This window comes from Dermacentor albipictus, chromosome 1, assembly GCF_038994185.2.
Source record: "Dermacentor albipictus isolate Rhodes 1998 colony chromosome 1, USDA_Dalb.pri_finalv2, whole genome shotgun sequence".
Classification (NCBI taxonomy): Eukaryota; Metazoa; Arthropoda; class Arachnida; order Ixodida; family Ixodidae; genus Dermacentor; species Dermacentor albipictus.
This window is the reverse complement of record NC_091821.1, coordinates 180,418,926-180,442,453: the sequence shown is the minus strand read 5'-3', so window position 1 is coordinate 180,442,453 and position 23,528 is coordinate 180,418,926. Positions and strand designations below refer to the sequence as shown.

Genomic DNA, 23,528 nt, shown 5'->3' with positions numbered 1-23,528 from the left:
GGTCGACAGTCATCGTGAGATGATTCTGCCGCAATTTTTTTCCCGTCCTTCTTCGGCCCACGAAGTATAACCATCGGCTGAATGACAAGCGGGGGCGAAGTGTACGCGGCAAACTGTTGCGTCAGCACTTAACGACAGATGCTGACTCAAGTTCCAAGCAAAAGAACGACTATATGTATATGTTGCAGCTTGAAAGTGTCGGTTAGGACAGTCTAGATAAGCTTGCATTAGCTAATATTCTCCTTTCGTTAGTTTGTCGACGTCCAATTAGACCATCGTTATTACGTTGCGCTCGTCAAGAAGCATATTGTGAATAATAACGGTCTCAGGTTTCATACATAAGAGTACGTGCTCTTTCGGCGTTGAAAAGAGGCTGTAGAATAAGTACTGGAAAATTGCGACCTATGCTGTAGTTTAGATCACCTAGCTTAAGCTGCGCCAATATTTTTTTATAAAACAGATTCACATCTATCTCTATAATTTAATTTCCCTCACCATTAACTTCAGAGATTGGAGTGAGTGAGTGAGTGAGTGAATAAACTTTTATTTGGTCCAGCAAAGCGCGATAAAACGCGCACCCGGCTAATCCCACGACGGGACTGACATATCTAGTCTGCCGGCCCGATCGCGGGCGCGCTGGACGGCCAGTATTTGGTCCTCAAAGACGGGACTTCGCAGGAACGCGTCCCACTCTTCCTTCGTGAACTTCGGGCACAGCGACCCGCACTCCCAGAGCATATGAGGCAACGTAGCTACCTCACCACAGGCCACGCAAGAACAATTCGGATAAATCTCGGTATATATGCTATTAAGGGACGCCGGATTTGGGTACGAGTTCGTTTGCAGAAGTCTTAGTGTGACCGCCTGCGGCCTGCTTAGCTTGAAGTGAGGCAAGGGAAACCCTTTCTCTCTAAGTAAAAGAATTTAGTGATTTCGTTGTGTGTGAGAGGAGCGTCTCTGTGTCCGGAGAGAGAGTCGCCCGATCCGAGGGCAGCGCGGTCGGTAAAGCCACGCGCAGCCGCGTGGGCAGACTCGTTGAGGTTCAAAGGAACCCCCTCAATCGCCCCGACGTGGGCAGGGAACCAAAGGATCGAGTGCATGGAGGTGTTGCCGTGTTTGGCGCCTTTCAGAATTTGAACTACCTGCCGGGCTACCCGGCCTTTCTGGAATGCCCTGATGGCGGCTTTCGAATCGCTATACACCCTGTCTCTCCGACCGACTTGCATGGCGAGTGCAATGGCCACTTGCTCGGCCACCTCTGGGTTCGTCGTCCGGACGGAAGCACAATTGATGACTTTGCCCAGCGTGTCAACGACGGAAACCGCAAAAGCCTTGCCGTCTCGGATTGGAGCTCACGCTGCAATAATTCTTAAATATATATGTCTCCTAGCGATACATACGCCAGGTCGAAGTCGACGCCATAGGGCAAAGCGCATTTTAGAGCGCAGCTCTTTGGCGTCCGTTCCTGGGTTTCGCGTCGTCGTCGGCGTCGTCGTTGTCGGCGTTGTCGTCGGCCTCGTAACCAGCTCGCCGACGAATCTGCTCCGCCACCGCCGCGCATGCGCGCTGTCGGCTCTCCGGGCGAGGGAGGATGATGGAAGGGAGGAGGAGAGACTGTGGAGGAGGGCTGGCTACACAAATGGCTCTTTGGCGTCCGTTCCTGGGTTTCGCGTCGTCGTCGGCCTCGTAACCAGCTCGCCGACGAATCTGCTCCGCCGCCGCGCATGCGCGCTGTCGGCTCTCCGGGCGAGGGAGGATGATGGAAGGGAGGAGGAGAGACTGTGGAGGAGGGCTGGCTACACAAATGGCTCTTTGGCGTCCGTTCCTGGGTTTCGCGTCGTCGTCGGCGTTGTCGTCGGCCTCGTAACCAGCTCCGCCCCCCTTTCATCCCCCCAGCGCTAGCAGCGACCGACTGATACCGCTTTCGTGAGTCCGCTACCGCACTCACGAAAGACGTCGTGCACTTCCTGCAACTCGCATTAACCGTCCATCGATCCACACCGATGTTAGTAGTGGGGGACTTTAATGTTGACATAAAGACAAACAGCAATTTCCTAACACTTATGCGGGAGAACATCCCGTTCCTCTCGCTCGTAACGCGTCCCACGGCTGTGACAACCTCGCGAGACACTTGTATAGATCTCGTCTTTGAGAATCAAGCATTGGTGTACCAAGTCGAACATATATCAGTCTATTTCTCCGACCACAAAGCTTCCTTCATGACTGTCAAGAACTGTTAGTGGAGTCTTTGTTAAAGGAATACGTGTGAAAAATTAAAAAAAATCTGTGATAGCGCATACATGTGTTGCTCGATTTCTTTGCCTCAATCTATCGAAAAGGTGAAACAGCTTATTTGCTGCGCTCAAATTTCGCATTAGGAAGTAACGTAATCGTCGGTAATTTTTTCTCGTTGCTTGAATAAAGTGGTACAATATTGCGTTCACCGCCTAATTCTTGGCCGATCCCGTGTATAGTGGATGTGTGCCACTTGCTTTGAGGGGAACAACTAAACAGCACAGGTACAGAATATGCCGTGAACCTTTGCGTATCCATTTCTTAACACTCTCAAAAATCAGCAAAGAAAAAAATTACGCGCCATATATTCCATGGGACAGCCACCCGTGCGTCTACCACGATCTCTTGTGACCTGCCCAGACTTCTGAGTCGGAATAACTAAAGTAACGAATCTATGCCAATTATTTTCCTTTTCGCATTCCCTCAATGGTTCGAGCGGCACTCTGCCTACGTTATCACCAAATGTAATAGAATTGAACAAATATTGGCTAGTCGTGAGCGATGGATGATAAGAAAGGAACAGGATCGAGCGAATGAAATCAATTGTACATGTCCTACTTGCTAATTTCAAGTACGAACTGGGGCTGCTGTCTTCGCTAGGAATATGCGTTCCGCTGGCCTATCGATTCCTTGACACCTAACGCTAACACTAATTCGAAATTGTACCGTATTATGTAACGAGCGATTTCTCCCTGCCATCAAAATGTTAATGCAACCAATACCTCTCAAGCTTGCCAGTGGCAATGGGCAAAGGGAGTGGAAAGCAGAGAGCAACTAGCGACACCTAGACTGGCCTGACAATGCTCCTTTGCGTTTTTCGTTTCTTGCGCTCCATTTTGATATCTGCTTATACATGCGAATGTTTTCTTGTAGGAGTGTGCGAATTGCCGTTATTGAGACTGAATCGAATCCTAATCAAATAGCACCAGAAACGAATCGAATACAGTATCGAATACATTTCGCATACTTTACGAATAATCTACAGCCTCCTTACCATTAATATCAAGCAGTCTTCACACCCTGGTATTCACAACATGTTTCTTTCATGCTTTACATTTAAAGCATGTCATCAAAAAGAAAAAAAAATAACGAGACGAACCAGCCTGTCCCGTGGTCTTCTTCTTGTTTTCGTGTTTACCGCTATTTTTTTTCTCATTATTTTCTCTCTCTCTCGCTCTTATTCTAAGATGTACCAACTGGTCCAGCTCACAACTTAGTTATAAAGCATGCTTTATTAAAACCACGAAGGGACATTGAGAACAACTAAGCAGCTTTTTCCTAAACTCACGGCTCTACGGTGAGTACACGGCCATGCATTATCATATGAAGTTTAGATAGGCAGCTTTGTGGGCAATTAAAACTGCTGCGTATACATTCATCACCGAACCAGACTTGCATGTGGCCTGTGGTAACTTCAAACCGAAAAAACATAGCTTTAAAAATTATTTTTATTGTGAGTGAGCGTGACTTAGCCAGGAAAGTCTGGCTCCCTCAACAAGTGCTGGGCATCTAGTACGTATCTAGTACGTTATGCCCACTGTGGACAGTACGAAAGTTATTGCATTCTTGCTTCAGTTTCATGCTTGCTCGTGCACAGCCGGCGACGTGAAGTACTCGAAAACTATTTCAAAATTATGTGGACTCAGTAATGGGGACTATTCAATTCGAGGACCGAATCGAATGGGGGAATATTTGATTCTGTATTCGAAAGTTTCGAAGAATCGCTCACCAAGAGTGAGCGAATTGAGTGAAAACTGTCGCTCATTTTCTGCAAACCCAAGCCCACGTTGAATGCCAGCCTGCTGTGAACTCTCGAGTATTTCTTTTCTCTTTATTTACTTCTTTTTCTGACAGTTATGACCATGTGCACGTATATGCTCCTAAATGCAAGCCTCCTTATCGAACTTTTTTATCTCTATTATCCCCTCGAAAACTACGGAGGCAAGCGCAACGAACGTGGTTTCTCGCTGTGTCTATTTCCGGTGCACTACAGAATCTACCAACGGATTACGCCTCTTTTACCGATAACGGCAGGCTGTTATCATCTCAGGGCTTCAGCACTCAGCCGTGGTACCGGCACTGTTGCAGCCGAATTGCGTGACATGCCCCACGTGGAAAGTCCGCCCGAACCTTCGTGCCAGCGGGTACAAAGAAAACACTCCATTCGTTATCCGTGCAGACGAAAAAAAAAAAAACGGCACAGTAAGAGCGGCTGGCAAAGTCCGATTTATGCTGTTCAGAGGCATATAGAGAGTGGCAGATAGCGTTCTTAACGTAGACGTGTCCAACTCGCGTCTGGAATCAGGTCGCATACATTGCACGTGAGATACCGCGAGGCAGCACTGGGACTAATTTGGGGGAGTGGGCGATTGATTTATGGGAGTCAAAAATTAACGAGGGATGAGTGGAACACTCGGGAAGGCCGCGTGGGTTGCACGCTAGAGCTCTGCGGACCGCGTGTTTCAGACACTTGTTCTAACGCCGCGGACGGACAAGTCATGTATCGAAGTAAGGACCACATTTAAAACAGATGGCGTTGAGACATTCGATACACTGGTCACGTATGCGTATTGAAGTGCAAAGGCTGACCAGGTGAATGGAATCATCCTTCTGTGGTACTCATCGTGGTTGCTTGGTGGCTTTGGTGCTGCGCTGCTAAGCCAGAGGTCGCGATATCAAATACCAGCCGGTGGCGGCCGCACTTCGATGGGAACGAAATGCACATATATCTGGGTACCAGGGTACCATGCATTGCGTGCAAGTTAAAGGACCCCAGGTGGTCAAAAGTAATCCGGAGTCCCCCACTACGGTGTGCCTCATAATCAGATCGTTGTTTTGGCACGTAAAAACTCCAGAATATAATAAAATTGTTAAAATCCTTCAATGGCATAAGCGCGCAAAACGTTTTTTAGTTACGCCGCCGTTATAGCTGCGCTGCGCCTTATACTTCACCAACCTTCTAACATTCCTGTTTTAATATGCAAGCTATACCTGGCACTTGCACCAATAAAATTCATAAATTAATGCGATTGCCACATGTTTAGTTAGTTGCCTAATTATGCATTTGTCAATTGGCTATGTCAAGAAACGCATGACGAGATGTTCCTGATGAGCTGTTTTCGTAGCTATTTTTGTATCCGCCTCGAAAGAACCTGAAATGAAGAAAACGCAGCATCATAGGCGTACTTCTGTACAACCAATGCAGCTTATCTTGTGCTAACAGAGCCCCATTAGGACATTTATAAGCTGCAATGGTAAATACTCTTATAACATGTCATTACCAATAAGGCTTATTCAGATTTAAAGCAAAGATTTCTTAGCCTCTTTCTGCACTTTGGAGATAATCTAACGCCATCGACTGCGCAGGTGCACGCACACTCACGTCAAAGTGCCACAAGATATGGATACAGGGTGTCCCGCATAACTTGAGCCAATAATTTAAAAATAAAAGGCGCGTTGGAAGCGAATAGAACCAAACGCATACTATTCGCAATAGCCTACAGTAACTCAGACATTTTTTTTTGTTTTCCCCATGCATAACTCCCTAATTAATTAAGTTTAAATACTCAACTGTTTAATTATTGGCTGAGAACCCCAAGTGTGATACGCACATCTGTAGAGCGCCTTCAGAAACCACCGATAGAGTTGTTTTCTTTACGAGACGTCTCACTGAGTCCTTTTTTTCTGTTTGCAAAGAAAACCCGCGAAATATGAAAAGAAGCCCTGTGACGGAGCGTTTGCGCAGTGCTATTGCGCTGCTCTCAAGCGTGCGTTGGGCGAACAAGGTCGGCTGCATCGTGACTGGTGACGAGGAAGCGGCAGGGCATTCTTTATCTCATCGGCAGCACTCGGCCAGCAGCACGCATTCTCGCCGTCCTCCGACAGGAGCCGACCTTTTGTGTCACCATCTCCACAAATCATATCAATAAAAAAAAATATTGTTCTGCTTAGTTTAGCCCTCGCTATTCCCATTTCCAATTGTTTTCGATATTTGCCTGATACATTTATGCAAGAACACTCTGTTCATTATATTACCTAGTACTATCTGTCGCAAGTTCAGTTGCCGCCGACGTGCGTCATGGCAACGTCAAACATTTATCCCGTCAGAAATGATGCACAGCACAAAAATGTAAAATGTCGGTTGACAAGTGCAAAGCGAGATATAATTGCTCTAAATGCAAGGTATCAGGCACGTAGCCCAGTGGGCGGACACGGCTCTATGTGCTCCATATGTCAGCACTGTTAAAATGCACTTATTGTACACTTATTGTACTTTTCAATGATAATGGTAAGCTTCCAGTCAGGAGCTGACCATGTCTGCCGTATGCGATCCAACCCATTTTTATTCTGCTATGAATTTATTTCTCATGATCAGGGTTCCCTGTGATTAATTGACCTAGGTAAACGTACTCCGTCACATACTCTAGAGGCTGACTGGTGATCCTGAACTCTTGTTCCTTTGCACGGCTATCCATCATTATCTTTGTCTTCTGCATATTAATCTTTAACCCCACTCTTACACTCTCTCTGTTAAGGTGCTCAATCATTTGTTGTAACTCGTCTGCATTGTTGCTGAATAGAACAATGTCATCAGCAAACTGGAGGTTGCTGAGATATTCGCCGTCGATCCTTACTCTTAAGCCTTCCCAGTTTAATAGCTTGAATACTTCTTCCAAGCACGCAGTGAATAGCATTGGAGATATTGTGTTTTCCATCTAACCCCTTTCTTTATAGGTATCTTCCTGCTTTTCTTGTATAGAATAAGGGTGGCTGTAGAGCCTCTGTAGATATTTTCCAAGTTATCTACGTAAGCGTTCTGTACTCCTTGATTACGTAACGCCTCTATGACTGCTGGTATCTATACTGCAAAAAAAAAAAATATTTTTCTGCTTATTTTAGCCCTCGCTATTCCCATTTCCAATTGTTTATATTGTTGTTGGAAACAACAATATAAAAATATGTGGGAAAAGGAAAAGACATCCCTTCATACGGTCAGAAATTCACAGCACAGTCCTATACGCCCATGAACATAACAGTATAAAAGTCAAATGCAAGTTGCACCACAATGATTTCATACACAGTCACAGACACACACAAACGGCCGTGATGTAGACTTCGATGAGCATACGAACAGATGAGGAATTACGTAGTGTTGAAATAATTCACGCACAGAAAAAAATGCCTTTTCGTAAACTATGAAAGCCATATAGAGAGGCTTATTGTACTCTGCGGATTTCTCGATAACCCGATTAATGACATGGATGTGATCCATTGGAGAGTATCCCTTCCTGAAGCCAGCCTTTCTTTTATTATTGAAATGAAAATAAAAGAAAGAGACGTAGTCACCTTATAATGGTGACGGCAACTCCTTTTCTCATAGCGGAAACAACAATATAAAAATATGTGGGAAAAGGAAAAGACATCACTTCATACGGTCAGAAATTCACAGCGCAGTCCTATACGCCCATGAACATAACAGTATAAAAGTCAAATGCAAGTTGCATCACAATGATTTCATACACAGTCACAGACACACACAAACGGCCGTGATGTAGACTTCGATGAGCATACGAACAGATGAGGAATTACGCAGTGTTGAAATAATTCACGCACAGAAAAAAAATGTGTAACACATAACATACAAGCAATAATAATCACAAATAATAGAAGAACGTTATAGCATATAACATCGTGTGATTCTTCAGTGCAATACCTAGTACTTGTTAAGGATGCCCGTTTCTTCATAAAAACGTTGAAGTGCGTTTAATGCTTCTCGCTGTGCTATTTTTGATGGCCATGGGCCCAGCAATTTTGCGAGTCAAGAAGGCCGGTGAGGATCAATGGAGTGTAGCTCTTGTTCTAGCTGCCGTCTTTGAATATTATATATGGGGCATTCGAGGAGTAGATTGCGAACATCCTGATCGTCGTGGCTACAGGAGCAAGCCGGGGAAGGAGCCCGTTTGATGCGATGTAGGAAAGGTTTGGTGTATGCTGTCCCAAGGTGCAGTTAACGAATTAGTGTCTCGGTGCTTTTAGAAAGTTGTACATCCAGCTGGTAATTGAGTTCAGGGTCCACTTCGTAAAGTATTGATTCCTTAGTGTTTTCATTAAACCATGTTGACATACACAAGTCTTTCTTTAGTATTCTCAATATCCGTTTCGTGTCCATTGGTGATAAAGGGATGAGTTGAATTTCTGCATCATTATGGGCCGATTTTGCCAATGCGTCCACTAGTTCGTTGTCTGCTATACCAGCATGGCCCGGGACCCACTGTAATATCTCTTCATGTTTACTTTTATTAGCCTGAGTTAAACTGTTCAGTACTGCGTATGTTATTCGTGCGTATGGTTGGCTGTCATCAATATTTTCATGACATGCTAAAACCGATAACGATTCCGTACAAATTACCCACTTTGTTGGTCTCTCATATCTTTTGATAAAATGAGTGGCTTGGAGAATTGACACTAATTCGACTATTGTTGGTGACGACGTGTGCCCTAGTCGACAAGCGTACTCTACCTCTAAGGATGGTATAACATAAGCTGCAGTCTCACTTTCTTTGATTACAGAACCGTCCGTGTAGACGTGAATAGATTCGTGGTACTTGTCAAATAGGTGATGTAACGCTAATTGTTTTGCTGCTAATGTGGACACGTTGCTTTTATATTCAAGCCTATTAGAGGCTCGATTGCGCAACATTTGGACAACACACACAGATGAGAAACACAGAATGTCGTCCAAACGTTGCGCAATCGAGCCTCTATATGCTATACCAACACGCCCAGTCCTCAACCTTGGCAAATATTCAAGCCCTTCGATTGGCGTTTCTATTTTCGGCGCTTGCAGAAGCCATGGTGGGTAGCAGAGGTCTGAGTTCCAAAAAAGTGATCGTGGGAGTCGTGATTTATGCTCTTGAAACATGGCGTGTATCTGTGGACCCGGATGGTTCTCTATCAGAGAGAGAAGGGGGTGTGAAGAATGCTGAGTAGAAATTCTGAAGAGATGTCCGCCAGTTTCCGGGCTGCGAATCACCGTGAAATGCGGTTCCCGCGCTCCTGCAATAGTCAGGTGACTGGACGTAGCTCGCGGGACTCCTAGGCACACTCGTAAACGCCGAGCCTGCAACAGCTGATGGAGGGACGTCGCAGATAATTTGTGCAATATAGGAGCGGAGTAAGCAATTCTCTGACGCACAAGTGCTGAGTGGACGTGAAGCAGGGATGCAGTTGTTCCACCCCACTTCGTGTCTGCGATTCTGCGGAGAACGTTTACAACACAACTAATTTGGTCCTCCAAGGCGGGCAAATGATGAGTCCATCGAAGCTGGTGGTCTAAAATCACGCCGAGAAAACGAAGTGTCCGAACCAGCTCTATCTCATGGCAGTCTGTTGAAAGACCAAAATTTCTAACCTTTTTTCTTGTGAAAGGCAGAACCGCTTATTTGGCACAAGATATCTTCATGCCCCGTTCTCTTAAATAATCAGCTATTGCGTTCGAAGCTTCGTGCCGCCGATGCTTGACAACTTCTAGAGACTTGTTCGATGTCCTTATGCAAATGTCATCAGCATATATATATATATATATATATATATATATATATCTGTCTTTCAAGATGTTAGCGATCCATTTGAGAACTCGGCGAGAGTTGAGAGTCCGAGCAGAACATCAGAACATGAAGCTAGGTGACTGACCGAGTCAAAGGCCTTCTTAATATTGCTACACGCGTGCGGTATTTGATTGTTCGAACGAGGCGCGTGGGCGCCATCCCTCGAGAAAAGAGGAGGAAGGATGAACTGGGCTCGCGCTGTGAATCTAACCGGTCAGCGCTGCAACCGCTGTTGTAAATATAACCTGTAAATTGTTGCTCGTCTTACTGACTCGTCCTTCGCGTAACATTGTGGTGGAGGTGGAACGTTCCTCGTCCTCGCCACGGAGTTCCGAAGCGGCCGCACCGTCGCCTTCTCAGCCATGGCTTCCGATGGAACTACCCCGTCGCCACCTACACCTGCGGTACCAACAAGAACGTACGTTACGGCTCCTAGTCTCCATGATCCTGGGACATTCTCCACCCAAAATGACGTTAACGTCGACGACTGGCTCAGCATGCATCAGCGTGTTAGCCAAAGCCACCACAGGGACCCTACCATCATGCTTGCCAATGTAATCTTTTATCTGGACGGGATACCGCGTGTCTAGTTTCGCACCCATGAGATCAAGCTCTCCAGCTGGGACATTTTCAAAGAGCGGCTTCCCGACCTATTTGGCAACCCGTCAGGTCGCCAACAGGCTGCGCGAAAAGAGCTTGCCACCCGTGTCCAGTCGTCGAACGAATCGTTTGTCTCCTACATACAGGAACTGCTCGCGCTTTACCGGAAAGTCGACAAGCACATGACCGAGGTTGACAAGGTTGGCCATATCCTAAAAGGCAACGCGGACGACGCCTTCAATTTGCTCGTCTATAACGATGTTTCTACCATCGACACCATCGTCAAAGAATGCCGCCGCTTCGAGGTAGCCAAAAGCCGCCGCGTCGTCCCACAGTTTTCCCGGCTCCCAAACGCCCCTGCCACGTCCTCTTGCTCCGCTCTTACCGCCACACGACCATTTCAAGAGAACGCAACAAAGAGCATAGACATCACCATATGCTGCTGAGATGATTCCAATTCACGTGAGACATGCGCAGGTACTTGTGCTCTCAAAGGGATGAATGCCTGCTGGGACTCATGTTGGCGGTCGACAACACTTGGCGACGTCTTTCCTTGGCTGTCTTTCTTGCTTGGTTTGCCTTTCATCTCCTGTAAACCATTAGCCACCATCGTATACGTTTTCTTGCGCCCCGCTGATTGTAACGGAGAAGCTGCTTTCACTGGGTTGACAGCATCTAAGTACTGAGGAGGCGAGTCTTGCTTCGGGGTCCGACCATGTAATATTTCTTGTCGCCGGAGTAATGAAGCCGCTTGATGCTTGGGACATCTAGCGTATGAAGCCATGTGTTTTCTGTTGCAGTTGGCGCACTTGGGTTGATTTCTCGACGTGCAGGCTTTATAATCATGGGCTCCCGCACAGATCTTGCATCGCAATTGGCCATGGCAGGACTTAGCGACGTGGCCAAATCGCTGGCAACTGTAGCACCGAGTTGCACGTTCTTCGACTGGATGACTCGTGAATCCAAGTAGGACGCGAATTCGCAATGGTTTGTCAGGCAAGAATTGTAGGATGACGCTCCCAAGTGCATGTGGTTCCACTGTTACATCTTCTCGCCGGAGCCATCTGGTCTGCCTCTTAACGGAGATGACGCCGCTATCTTGTAGGTACTCAAGTAGTAGGTCTTTAGCGTATTGAATTGGAACATGTGTTATTTTTCCAAGATTTCTCGTGTACGATGGTGGTACGTATGGTTTCACTGCAAGGCCTGCAACATGATTTCACTCAAGTAGTCTCGTAGAGGCAGCGAGACAAGACACATTGACGGAAGTTACCTTCCCTCGTTACGCGAAATGATTGTACCTTCTCTATTGCCATGGTAATAATCTCACTGGCCAACTTGTTTGGATTCACTTTTCAAAACGACGCTTCCGGGTCGGTGAGCTTGAAAATCATTGGTATTCCCACTTGGCGTGATTTCTTGTACGTCACCCTGGTGAACGATCTTTCTTCCGCTTCCATGTGGGCGGTTTCAACTATGGTGGCATCACTGTACGGCTCGTGATCGCCACTACATGGCCTCTTGGGAGAGTTCGTCTCGAGGTCAGCATCCGTTGTCGCATTAGGGTTGAAGTGGTCACTGCCAGCCGACTGTACAGGGGGCGCTTGTTATTCTGCAGTAGCATTCATCTCTCCCCTTGCATCAGGAAAGCGCTGAGAGGAATGGGGTCCTTTCTTTGACAACTCCTTCGGTTGCGGTGGGAGCCGCTGGTACGGCTTGGAGGCCAAAAAGTCCTCCCGCCTGGTGAGGCGGGTAGTCGTCGACCGAATTTCGGCTACTGAGTGCTGAAGTAAAGCGAGGAAACTCACAAATTAAGACAAAAAAGCGGTTCCCTGAGAAGCTCACGTCCGGCGTTGGCTCACGTCTCCAACCTGTTCCTTTGGTTGACGAAAGTTTAGTGTTGCTCTTATTCTATTGGAGATTATCTTGGTAAATAGTTTATATAATACTGGGAGTAAGCTAATGGGCGTATAATTTTTCAATTCTTTAACGTTTCCTACTTTGTGGATTAGTATAATCTTTGCATTCTTCCAGTTTTCTGGGACCTTTGCAGTCGATAGACAATTCGTATAAAGAGCCGCCAGTTTGCCAAGCATTATGTCTCCTCCATATTTGATTAAATCGACTGTTATTCCATTTTCTCCTGCCGCTCTTCCTTGTTTCATGCCTTGCAAGGCCATTCTGGCCTCATCGCCAGTTATAGGAGGAGCTTCTGTATCCTGTTCATTACTGTTTCTAATGGAGGTATCCTGACTCCTCTGGGTATTGTACAGGTCAGTATAGAATTATTCCGTTTGTTTTACTGTATCTTCAAGATTGCTGATGATATTACCCTGTTTACCGCTCAGTGCGTACATCTTGGTTTGTCCTATGCCAAGTTTCTTTCTCACTGACTTCAGGCGGGGACGTGCGTACATCTTGGTTTGTCCTATGCCAAGTTTCTTTCTCACTGACTTCAGGCGGGGACGACGACGAAGTGTCTTCTTGTCAGAACGCTTGTTTCTGTGCTCTCTGATTTTTTGGTGAAATCTTCGCCTCTCGAGGTGCCTCACCTCCCCGTCTTGCGGCCATGGACGCGGAGCATGCCAGAGGCCCACCTGGCCAGAAGTCATCACGGCTGTCAACCGCAAGGAAGCGAGTTGGCTCCACCAGCGACACCGAGGACACCGAGCTGTACTCTATGTCGGAAGACGACTCATCCGACGACGGCTTCATACCCGTCCGGAGTAAGAGGGCGAAGAGAAAGACCGCCAACACAGCGCCGTCAACTCCTGCGAGCACTACGACTATGAAGTCAAGGCCTGCGCGCTGGCCACACGTCATCATCTTTATGCCGGAAGAACCGTCAAGCAACCTACGGTTGCTGAACAGGCAAGCCCTATCCATTTTTCTGGAACGTGCGGTGCCGAATCAAATTAAAGACATCAGAATAAACCCACGCAAGAATATACTCGCCATAGACGTGTACAACGCGAGTGCGCTTGGAACACTTCAGGAAATCACGGAGCTAGGTGGAATCAAAATGCGCCCCTTCATCCCGATCGACGACACATCGATAGCTGGTGCAATTTACGACATTGACACTGCCATTCCCAATGGTGATTTACCTAGCCTCATCAAGCCGGCAAACGAGGGCACGATCATTACGCAAGTGCGCCGTCTTGGGAATACGCGCTGCGTAAAAGTAATTTTCAAGGGGGATTGCATACCATCCCACGTTAAAGTCGGACATTTTCGACATCCGGTTCGACCATTCATCCAGAAGCCGCTTCAATGCCATCAGTGCTTCAGGCTGGGACACGTCAAGGGCGTGTGTCCCAACTCGCTACTGTGTCCCCGTTGCGCTGAACCTCATGCAGAAGAGACCTGTGGTGCCACAGTTCTGAAGTGCGCCAACTGTGGCGGCCCTCACGTAGCCTCGTCGAAGGACTGTCCCCGCATCAAGAGGGAGCGCGCGGTTCTTAAGCAAATGGCCAGAGACAATTCGGCCCACAGGGAGGCAGCCGAAGTAGTTCGGCGTCGGCGTCGACGTCGACACCGTCGTACGTCTTCAAAGAAGGCGCATACGCGAATCGATAGTACCCCCTCCACTACGGTACCACTTACTCGCGCCGCGAAAGGCCCTACCACTTCCACGAGGGAATCAGATAAGACTCTTTCTTTAGAGGAATGGCCTGCGCTACCGAGCCGCTCCCTTGCTAGGGAACCTCAGAAGGTCACGGCGCCACCGGAGCCTTCTTCGGCCATTGATGATTCGCCTAAACCAGATGGTCAAGTCATCGCGGTGCTACGTTCCCTCATGGAGGCTATTCGAACGATTTTAGTTGAGATGGGGACACCGTCTGCTCGAAGCGCACTTAAAGTGCTGGACGCCTGAAGCCCAGTGCTTGAATCCCTCAACTAGAAAGATGGCCACCCATACCCCATCCTTCCGAAAAGAAGTCAAGGCAGCGTCCGTCATGCAGTGGAACGCCAGAGGGCTAAAATCACGAATTTCAGATTTCCGTCAGTATGTGTACACCAATATGTTTCCACTCATTGTCATTTGTGAGCCCAACTTGTCGAAACCAATCCGACTGTCAGGGTACGAATGTTTCGTGTCCTCAACAAATAGCACATGCAGCAAAATCATCGTTTTTGTTCGTCGTGAACTCACCTATGTTTTGCAACCAATTGCGCCCCACGACGACAATCAGTACATTTGCATCACAGTTAAAAAGAACAAACTCTTGTTTACTCTCATAGGCGTGTATATATCGCCTTCCAGCAATTTCGACACTAGAAGATTAGCGGATATCTTGAGTGTTTGCCCCGCCCCATGGATCATCATAGGTGATTTCAATGCACACCATCCAGCATGGGGAAGTACAAAGACAAATGCAAAAGGACGAAGATTATCAAACATCGCATACAACTATGGCCTTACTCTCTTGAACGATGGCAGCCCCACCTTTCTTCGAGGCGTGTCATACGGCAGCTGCCTCGACCTTGCTTTCGTCTCCAACTCTCTCGCCAGATGTGTGAAGTGGTTTCCAGATATTGAGACACATGGGAGTGATCACATTCCCACCTATCTGAACATCAAAGGCTTGTCGTCTAGATCTGGCCCACGGAATACCATTCGGACGATTCAATGGGCCAAGTTCAAATCTGATATGGAAGATGCCTGCAGCGAGGGCCTACCCTCTGGGTTAGAACAAACAATTAAAAATACGATGCGAAACGCCACTCGCATGCTGACGATCTCTTACACGCGAAACGACTCCGACATAGAATTAGAGCGACTTCGCGCACTACGTCGCCGGGCGGAACGTCGATATCGGCGTACAAAATCAATCCATGACCTTAGGGCAGCCAGGAGGATACAAAAGAAGATTCAGCGTCGTATGGATAGATTAGCGTCTGAACGTTGGGCAACGTTTTGCAAGACCCTCGACCCCCGCAAGCCGCTATCTCATATTTGGAAAACGGTGCAAGGTCTGCGTTGCCTTCCGGAACAGCGTTTTCCCTTCAAGGCGCTCGCGCTTTTCCAAGGGCGGCAAGACATCGATGTCGCAGAAGACTTTTGTGCGCGGATGGCAGACCAAGCGACACGTCCAGACCCTCCAGCCCGAGATGACGTCCCCCATTCCCGTGATTGCCGCATGGACCTTCCTTTCTCAATGGAGGAGCTCGAGGCAGCACTAGCTCTCTGCAGGCGCTCATCATCTCCGGGCCCAGATGGTATATCATACCGAGCCTTGTGCTATCTCGGAGAATCCGCACGATAGCACTATTGAGTCTCTACAACACCTCATGGCAGGAGGGAAATGTTCCTGACGAATGGAAAGTGAGCCGCCTGGTGCCAATCTTGAAGCAGGGCAAATCCCTGCTAGAGCTCGCCTCTTACCGCCCAATAGCGTTGGCCAGCTGTGTAGGAAAGATAATGGAACGGATGATCCTTGGCCGCCTGGAATGGTACCTTGAATACTACAAGATTTTTCCGAATTCCATGGCTGGTTTCCGACGTGACCGCTCTTCCATCGACAATGTAGTTGATCTCGTTTCATATGTCCAGCACGAAAGGTCCCGTAAACGTTTATCTGCAGCTTTATTCTTAGATGTGAAAGGGGCATACGATAACGTATTACATGAGGCAATTCTCGACGCTCTTGTGACGGTTGGCCTAGGTGGTCGAGTATTTTTGTGGATTACAAGTTACCTTTCTGCAAGATCATTCTATGTGTTAACCGACGATGGCCCAACTACGCGACGCTATACCAGCAGGGGCGTTCCTCAAGGCGGTGCTCTTAGCCCGACGCTATTCAACCTCGCTCTTATTGGGCTCGCTGCACACTTGCCAACTACCACCAAAATTTCAATATACGCAGATGACATCTGTGTCTGGACTTCGGCAGTCACACGTCCTCAGGTACGTGCACGGCTTCAAAGAGCGGCTACTTTGACAGCGAGCTACTTGTGTGAACAAGGTCTGAGCATATCGCCAGAAAAATGCGCCCTAGTAGCATTTACTCGCAAACCAATGACGCCTTATGTCATCTCAATCAATGGGCGGACCATTTCCTATGTCAGAACCCACAGATTTCTTGGCGTAATTATCGACCGAGACCTCAGTTGCAGCCCGCACGTGGCCTACATGAAACGGCGCCTGACAGCAACCTCCCAGTTGTTTAAATACTTGACAGGAAAGACGTGGGGGATGTCAGTAGACGCAATGCTGAGACTCTACAGAGCTCTCTTTCTCGGTTTCTTAAGATACAGTCTACCTGTACTGACCAACACCTGCAAGACAAATATTCGTGTTCTGCAGGCAGCACAAGCTCAAGCACTCAGAGTTTGTCTTGGTTTGCCCAGATGCGCGTCAACTGAGGCAACTATTGCGATTGCTCGGGACCATCCAATGCAAACTCACATCACGGTGGAAGCCCTGAGAACGCATATCAGACATTTTGCACGTGCCCCCTATCACCACCTTGCAACACTACCTTCAGACAGGCACCAAGCATCATTCTCTAAAACTATCGTCAAGTACAACGACAAACTTCCCTCGGGCTTCACCGCCCCATCTAAGCCACCGATACCCCCTTGGTGCCTTGTCAGCCCCACAGTCCACCTCAGCGTACCAGGAATCGGGAAAAAGTCTGAGCTGTCGTCGCCTGTGCTCAAACAACTGTCTCTGCTTCTTCTACACGAAAGGTACGCGGAGAGTGCACATATTTATACAGATGGTTCCGCAAACATCCAGTGTTCGTCCGGTGCTGTGGTCGTCCCAGCAAGAGGTCTTACCATCAGCTTTAGGACTGACCACCCAACGACATCTACATCTGCAGAACTAGCTGCTCTTCGCGCTGCTCTTAGTTTCGTCAATCGGGAACCACCTCGACAATGGTCAATTTTCAGTGACTCAAAGGCAGCCCTCCAATCTGTGCTATCAGCTCTGCGTCGCGGGCCATTCGAACAGCTCGTGCTCGATATTAGATGCCTGCTTCATACATCACATGAGAAAGGACATCACGTGACGTTTCAGTGGCTGCCAAGTCACTGCGGCGTCATAGGAAATGAAGACGCTGATAAAGCCGCTCGGACAGCTCTTGAAGACACACAGGAAGAGGCCATACCACATTCGCGGTCCGACGCAGCCAGCAGACTTCAAGTGCTTGCACGGGAGATCACGCTCTCTCTATGGTGCACACCAAGCAGCCAGACCAACCGCAGCAATCATCAACACGACCTGCCCTCATTGATGCGTCTCTGTATGCCAACTGGACTCCGCCGAAGTGATGCCACCCTGCTTTATCGCTTATGGCTAGGGGTGGCCTTCACGAAATCCTACTCGTTTCGCATTGGAATGGCCGACAACGCTCTCTGCAATGCCTGTCTTTGCGAGGAGACGCTGGAACACATTCTGTGCGACTGTCCTGAATATAATGTTCAGAGACAGTCCATGGCGTCTGTTCTAGCGCACCTGGACAATAGACTATTGTCAGTTGCAACCATTTTCACACATCGCCGACAGAAGACATCGCAGCTGAAGGCGACGAAGGGACTACTTCGGTTTGTGAAGGATACGGGCTTGGACAAGCGGCTGTGACAGTGATATCGCGTACTGCGCAAGAGTGACGGACTGTAACTGACGATGTGTTCGCTGTGCTATGTGCTCTCTCTCTCTCTCCTCCCATCTTTCATCTCCCCCATCCCGCTCCCATGTGTAGGGTAGCAAACCGGTTAAACGAAACTGGCTAACCTCCCTGCCTTCCTTCTCCACTTTTTCCTTCCTTCCTTCCTGACTTCAGGCTGCGTCCATTTTTTACGGCTTCTTCAGCCTTTCTCATGTTATAGTTTGAGAAAGTTATGTTAGGTTTTTATAGCTTGAGTTGGACACTTTCATCATTTGTCGTTTCTTTATTAGGTCCTTTGTTATTTGGGAGAGCCTGTCTACTGGTTGTCTTCGTGCCTTTTTGCCTCCCACTTCACTTGCTGCCTCTTAAGCCAGCCTAGTTACGATTTCATTCGTTAGTTCTATGTCATCATCATCATCTCTCTGTTCTAAAGCTGCAAATTTGTTTGCATGTACCAGCCTAAGTTTGTCTGCTTTTACCCTTACTGCCTCTAAGTTGACTTGTTTCTTCTTGACCAATTTTACTCTTTGTTTCTTCAAATTGAGGTGAATCCTAGCCCTCACTAATCTATGATCACTGAACTTTACCCTACCTATCACTTCTACATCCTGCACTATGCTGGGATTGGCAGAAAGTATGAAATCAATTTCATTTCTTGTTTCCCCATTAGGGCTCTTCCAGGTCCACTTTCTGTTTCTACGCTTCCTGAAAAAGGTGTGCATTATTCTCAGCTTCTTCATTTCTGCGAATTCTACCAGCACCTCTCCTCTAGCGTTTCTAGAATCGACGCTGTAGTTGCCAATTGCCTGTTCACCCGCCTGCATTTTCCCCACTTTTGCATTGAAGTCACCCAATGCTACTGTATATCGAGTTTGCACTTTTCTCATCGCTAATTCAACATCTTCATAATACTGATCTACTTCCTCATCGTCGTGGCTGGATGTTGGAGCGCAGGCTTGTACTACCTTTAATCGATACTTATTAAGTTTGATTACGACTACAACTACCCTTTCATAAATGCTGTAGAATTCGTCAATGCTGCCCGCTAGGTCCTTATGGATTAGGAATCCTATCCCGTATTGCTTCTTACCTGGGAGACCTCTATAGCAGAGGACATGGCCGTTATTCAGCAATGTATAAGCCTCACCAGTCCTTCTAACCTCACTAAGGACGATGATATCCCAAACAGTGTCTGATATTTCCTCGAATAGTACTGCTAAGCTAGCCTCACTCAACAGTGTTCGGCAATAAAAGGTTCACAGGGTCAGTTTCGATTGGCGGCCTGTCCGGACCCAGAGATTCTTAGCATCCTCTGCTGCGTTACAGGCCTGACCGCTTCCTTGCCGATGCTCCGTAGCTCCCACCGATGCTCCGTAGCTGCTGGGGACTGAGGACCATGAGCTAATTGTAGATATCATCGGGAAGGTTGTGGCCGAATACTGCACCAGGGAGGCCAATTCCTGTTCTGGTGAGGGAGTGTCTTTGTTCAAGCTTAGTGGGCCTTCCTAATTTGGTTTTCCATGGATTAGTATAGCACCACTCACTCTCGGCATCTTTCACCGGAATCAGAAGCCACTCCAAGCCTGAAGATGTAGTACACTGGAGGATGTCATACGCAGATACACCATCGCAAATTAAAAAAAAAGGGGGGAGGGGGGGATTTGAACTTTCGACTACCGCAACCGAGCATAAGACAAAGCTCAGTAAGATAATCCCGCAGGCGGCTAGGCTACCTTACCGCCTAGAATTGCGGCCCCGAGGGTCCTACGTGCCTAAAAGATCCGCTGATATGTCCACCCTGACATTGTGGTTGCATGACATAGGGTCAATTCTTGATGGCCCTAAGCTCTTGTTTCCCGAATCTCACGCATGCACGCGGTCTTGAGCGCGCCTAGGTACACGGTATATTTTCGCTGAATTTGAACAGCACTTAACACTTGTGCGTAAACAAAAAAATCGGAAAAGTTTTCAGCGGTTACCGAGAGGCCCCGAGTTGCGTATGATGCGCTCGTCGCGTCTGCTTGTCCCTTGGCGTCTGAAAACCAGCGCACCGGGGTAGCTATACAGAACGGTCAGTCGCACCGCCGTCTCAATACCGCTCTAAGTCTCGCGCGAACGGAGCGACCTTGAAAGCTCCCAATGGTGCCTCCACCCTTTCTTCAGCTTTGAAGAAAGAGAAGAAGGAAATGGAGAAGGAGGAAATGAGAAGGAGGAAATGGAGGGGGGGGGGAGGCCACTGACCCCGTGGGAACGCTGCGGCCCTAAACGGTAGAATAATGAGCACCTTTTTCAGGAAGCGTAGCAACAGAAAGTGGACCTGGTGAAGCCCTAATGGTGAAACAAGAAATGAAATCGACTTCATACTTTGTGCCGATCCCAGCATAGTGCAGGATGTAGAAGTGATAGGTAGGGTAAAGTTCAGTGATCGTAGTTAGTGAGGGCTAGGATTCACCTCAACTTGAAGAGATAAAGAGTAAAATTGGTAAAGAAGAAACAAGTCAACTTAGAGGCAGTAAGGGTAAAAGTAGACAAACTTAGGCTGGTACTTGCAAACAAATTTGCAGCTTTAGAACAGAGAGACGATGATGATGACATAGAACTAATGAATGAAACCGCAAATAGGCTGGCTTCAGAGGCAGCAATTGAATTGGGAGGCAAGGCACCAAGGCAACCGGTAAGCAAGGTCTCCCAAGTAACAAAGGACCTAATAAAGAAACGACAAAAAATGAAAGTGTCCAACGCAAGAGATAAGATAGAATTCACGGAACTATCAAGTCTGATCAACAAGGCGAAAATAAGTGATATTCGAAATTATAACGTGAGAAAGACTGAAGAAGCCGTAAAAAATGGACGCAGCCTGAAACCAGTGACAAGGAAAGTTGGCATAAGACAAACCAAGATGTATGCACTGAAAGATAAGCAGGGCAATATGATCAGCAATATCGAAGCTATAATAAAAGCAGCGGAAGAATTCTATACTGACCTGTATAGGACCCAGAGGACTCAGGAGTACTCCATTCGAAAAAAATAATGAACAGGCTACAGAAACTCCTCCTATAGCTAGCGATGAGGTCAGAAGGGCCTTGCAAGACATGAAACGGGGAAAAGCGGCAGGAGAAGATGGAATAACAGTCGATTTAATCAAGCATGGAGGATACATAATGCTTGGAAAACTAGCGGTTCTTTATACGAAGTGTCTATCGACTGCAAGGGTCCCAAAAAACTGGAAGAATGCAAACATTATACTAATCCACAAAAAGGGAGAGGTTAAAGAATTGAAAAATTATAGGCCCATTACCTTGCTCCCAGTATTATAAAAAATATTTACCAAAATAATCTCCAATAGAATAAGGGCAACACTGGACTTTAGTCAACCAAAGGAACAGGCGGGTTTCAGGAAGGGATACTTTACAATGGATCACATCCATGTCATTAATGAAGTTATCGAGAAATCTGCAGAGTATAGTAAGCTTCTCTATATGGCTTTCATAGATTACGAAAAGGCATTTGATTCAGTAGAGATACCAGCAGTCATAGGGGCATTGCATAATCAAGGAGTATAGAACGCTTACGTAGATAACTTGGAAAATATTTACAGAGGCTCTACAGTTACCCTTATTCTATACAAGAAAAGCAGGAAGATACCTATAAAGAAAGGGGTCTGACAGGGAGACACAATATCTCCAATGATATTCACTGCGTGCTTGGAAGAAGTATTCAAGCTATTAAACTGGAAAGGCTTAGGAGTAAAGATTGACGGCGAATATCTCAGCAACCTTCAGTTGTTCTATTCAGCAACAATGCAGACGAGTTACAACAAATGATTCAGGACCTTAGCCGAGAAAGTGTAAAAGTTTGGTTGAAGATTAATATGCAGAAGACAAAGATAATGATGAATAGCCGGGCAAGGGAACAAGATTAAAGGATCACCAGTCAGCCTCTAGAGTCTGTGAAGGAGTACGTTTGCCTAGGTCAATTATACACAGGGAACCCTGATAATGAGAAAGAAATTCATAGAAGAATAAAAATGGGTTGGATCGCATACGGCAGACATTTTCAGGTCCTGATTGGTAGCGCTGACCATTATCATTGAAAAGGAAAGTGTACAATCAGTTCAATTTACCAGAGCTGACATATGGGGCAGAGACTTTGGAGACTGAGAAAAAAGCTTGAGAAGAAGTTAAGGACCGTACAAAGAGCGATGGAACGAAGATTGCTAGGCATAACATTAAGAGACGGAAAGAGAGCGGTTTGTATCAGAGAGGAAACGGGTATAGACGATATTCTAATGGACATGGGGAGAAAGAAATGGAGCTGGGCAGGTCATGTAATGCGCCGGTTAGATAACCGTTGGACCATTAGGTTTTCAGAATGGGTACCAAGAGAAGGGAAACGCAGTCGAGGACGGCAGAAGACTAGGTGTAGCGATGAAATTAGGAAATTCACGGGCGCTAGTTGGCGCAGGACAGTACCCGGGTAATTGGAGATCGCAGAGAGAGGCCTTCGTCCTGCAGTGGACATAAAGCAGGATGATGATGATGATGATGATGATGACATTCAGACCACATTCATGCACGTAAACTAGAAGAATGAATGGAATAGTTGGTAATGCAACGTTTGCCCATGTATTAAGTTGCAGACAAAACAACGAAGAAATTGACCTAGATCGAACACACCGCATACCGTATCTACTTGCATAATGATAGCACTGTTTGAAGATGCTTTCTTCATATTTTGTGGTATTGTATGGAATGAGTCGGTTATTTTCAACACCGTGCGTATAAAAGCGAATTGATTTTGTTTGCAATGCCGCACATACACCACTTTTGCACGTTTTGCCTCTACGCACAGTATTCCTATGAGGTCTACACACCAAAATGACACATGCTTGTAATTTACTTTTTTTTTTCAGCTGATGCCGTCCAGTGGAGCCTCCTACGTGAAATACTGCTGCTGACCATGGTGCGCCAACGTTGGATGAATTCACAAAAATCCTTGAACGAGCATCTATATAGACTAAATAAACATTTCCTTTTATTTGTATAACTTCCATACTTGCTTTCAGCCACAGTACACGTATCCACAACTGCTCAGGCTTAGACCCTGCCTCAATGATAGTTCCGGCTTCACATGTTTTACTTATCCGCAAGAAAAGTGGTAAAATAGTTATCGGCAAAGCGGTCAGGCAAGGAGACACAATTTCTCCAATGATATTCATTGCATGCCTAGAAAAATATTCAGGCTGTTAGATTGCAAGAAGAATAGGAGCGACGATAAACGGTGAATCTCTCAACAACGTTCAGCTTGCCGATCACATTGCCATGCTCAGCAACGCTGGGGACACATTGCACCAATTGACTGAAGACCTTAACCGAGAAAGTATAAGAGTAGGTTGAAGATTATTATG

The 23,528-nt window shown here is 47.0% G+C and overlaps 1 long non-coding RNA gene across 1 annotated transcript in view; it reads left to right on the top strand.

Annotated features, from left to right (window-relative positions):
* The window catches only part of LOC135897721 (uncharacterized), a 54,659-nt gene extending 31,492 nt beyond the window's left edge, over positions 1-23,167 (top strand). Inside the window, exon 2 of the long non-coding RNA XR_010563127.1 lies at positions 23,034-23,167. This is a non-coding gene — a long non-coding RNA (uncharacterized lncRNA). The remainder of the gene's footprint in view (positions 1-23,033) is intronic.
* Positions 23,168-23,528: the final 361 nt, after the last annotated feature.